Source organism: Otolemur garnettii, unplaced genomic scaffold, assembly GCF_000181295.1.
Source record: "Otolemur garnettii isolate 467f Iridium unplaced genomic scaffold, OtoGar3 scaffold00077, whole genome shotgun sequence".
NCBI classification, from domain to species: Eukaryota; Metazoa; Chordata; class Mammalia; order Primates; family Galagidae; genus Otolemur; species Otolemur garnettii.
In genome coordinates, this window is record NW_003852472.1 from 9,185,508 (window position 1) to 9,188,458 (window position 2,951).

The window sequence follows — 2,951 nt, forward strand, 5'->3', positions numbered from 1 at the left end:
GGTTGCAGCCGTCATTGTTGTTTGGTGGGTCCGGGCTGGGGATTCGAACCCGCCACCTTAGGTGTACATGGCTGGCGCCTTAGCCGGTTGAGCTATAGGCACCGAGCCTGTAGTCAAATTCATAGAGACAGAAAGTAGAATGCTGGTTGCCAGGCAGCAGGGAGAGAGAATAGGAGCCATCGTCTAATGGATAGAGTTTCAGTTTGGGAAGATGAAAAAAATTCTGAAGATGGACGGCAGTGATGGTTGTTAATGATGTGAATATACTGAATGCCACTGAACTGTACACTTAAAAATGGTTAAGATGTTCTGGAGGCAGAACATAATTGTAAGAGGGCCTTTACCTAACAAATGCAATCAGTGTAACCTGGTTTCTTGTACCCTCAATGAATCCCCAATAATAATACAAAAAAATGGTTAAGATGGTAAATTTTATGTATATAAAATAGCAGTGATAGAACATTGTGAATCTAATTAATGCCACTGAATTATATATGTAAGATGGTTAAAATGGCAGATTTTATGTTTATATGTACATGTGTTATCACAATAAAAAGTGAAAAAAATATACAGGGAAAATGAAATAGATTCTTTCTTTTAAAAATTTTACCCTGAGGCTCGGCGCCTGTGGCTCAAGTGGCTAAGGCTCCAGCCACACACACCTAAGGTGGCAGGTTTGAACCCAGCCCGAGCCCGCCAAACAACGACGGCTGCGACCAAAAAATAGCCAGGCGTTGTGGCGGGTGCCTGTAGTCCCAGCTACTTGGGAGGCAGAGGCAGGAGACTCGCTTGAGCCCAGGAGTTGGAAGTTGCTGTGAGCTGTGAGGCCACAGCACTCTACCCAGGGTGACAGCTTGAGGCTCTGTCTCCAAGAAAAAAAAAAAAATTTTACCCTGAACTAAATTAACTTTAGAATTGAGATTTTTAACTGTCACAGATACTTCAGAATACAAACTTTATTAACATATAATTTACTAATTTTCATCTTATAAATTAATTTCTACTACACATACTGTCAGAAAGTGAGGATAAATTTGACTGAAGTAATAAACTATACTTTACCCATGAATTTTTAAATGGATGTTTAATTCCCATAAGCTAGCTAGTGGGAGGACAAATGTCTATGACCTCCCTAGAGGGCCGTGTGGCATTATCTATATCAAAATTGAAACCCTGTATGACTTTCAGTCCAATAATTAGACTTATAGTTATGCCTAGAGACAGCTATATTTAGACAAGTACACAAAAATGAATATACAGAAATGTTCATTACTATCATAACTCCAGTTTTCTCCTGGTATGGGCAATTTGGATACTCATTAACGTGGATTGGTCAAATAAATTAGGGAACATTCAAAATTAGAAATGTGCAGTTAATATCTCTAAGATAAATAATGCGGAAAAAGCCCAAACAGTACTATAGAAGAGAAAATTGTTAATAGTGATTACATCTGGGGAATATGACGAGGTAAGGGGTGGGAAGAAAGACTTTTTCTTTTCATTGTAGGTTTCTTGACTTTTTGGAAAATTTCTATATACAGATATTATTTTTATGATTAAAAAGTATGATTTTAATTATGATTAAAAATTAGCTAAAAAATCTAAAAGTGCATGTTTATTACCTATAGGTAATTTCCTATAACCACTGAAAACAGGATTTTTCAGAACCTGGTTGGGATTCATTCTCTTCTTTTTTTGAGACAGAACCTCAAGCTGTTGCCCTGGGTAGAGTAAGATGGCATCACAGCTCACAGCAACCTCCAACTCCTGTGCTCAAGCGGGTCTCCTGTCTCCACCTCCCAAGTAGTTGGGACTACAGGCGCCCACCACGACACCTGGCTATTTTTGGGTTGCAGCCATCATTGTGTTTGGTGGGCCCAGGCTGGATTTGAACCCGCCAGCTCAGGTGTATGTGGCTTGCACCTTAGCCGCTTGAGCCACAGGTGCCGAGCCCATTCTCTTCTCATAACCACAATCAAATGACAAACTCTGTCACCGTCATCTTCTTCACTTTTATTCAAATTTACACATGGTAAAATATACTTTTTTGTTTTTTGCAGTTCTATGAGTTTTGTAAAACATATAAAGTCATATAACCGCCACAATAAGATATGGAATGGTTTCTTCACCCCCTAAAATCCTGCCTTTTGTAATTATCCCTCTTCCTAGCTCCAGCAACCACTACTCAGTTTTGCTTTTCCAGAATGTCCTCTGTAAGTCCCATAGAATGTAGTCTTTTGAATCTACACCCCTTCTCTCTGCACAATTCTTTTTATAATTGGTGACCTTGACTCTGGCCAGGTCTATTATAGCTTATCTTTTATAGTTTCGTTTTTGTTTTTGGGACAGTCTCACTCTGTGCCCCAGGTGGAGTGCAGTGCCACATTGTAGCTCACAGCAACCTTAAACTCCTGGGCCTAACCCACTCTTTTGTGTCAGCCTCCTGAGTAGGTGGGACTACAGGCGTCTAGCATAGGGTGACCAGACGTTCCGCTTTTTAACAATTTATCCCGCATCCCGAGGCATTTTTAAAAAGTCCCAATTTTTGGAAAGAATGCACGAATGGGTGGGAGAACAGGAAGGGAATATAAGCTTTTCGGCTGCCATGTGGCTCTTTCGCCAGAATATGAGTTTTATATTATTTTTGTTAATTTTATAATGTTAAACTGTAATAATAACAATTAATTGTTGAGAAGTGATTATCGAGAACTGCTTATCAAAGTCTGCATTGTTGTCAGGCCCTGCCCTGCCCCGTCCCCTGCCCCATCCCCTGCCATGTTGTCCTGCTTTATCAATGTTAAAATCTGGTCACCCTAGCCTAGCACCACACCTGTTAATTTTTTTCTGTATTTTGTAGAGACAGGGTATTGTTCTTGCTCACGTTCGTCTTGAACTCCTGAGCTCAAGGGATCCTCTGGCCTTGGCCTTCCAGAGTGCTAGAATTACAGGCA

The 2,951-nt window shown here is 40.4% G+C and overlaps 1 protein-coding gene across 1 annotated transcript in view; it reads right to left on the reverse strand.

The window, feature by feature from the left end:
• NIPSNAP2 (nipsnap homolog 2) overlaps positions 1-2,951 on the reverse strand; it is a 34,121-nt gene that overhangs the window by 19,249 nt on the left and 11,921 nt on the right. The window lies entirely within an intron of this gene.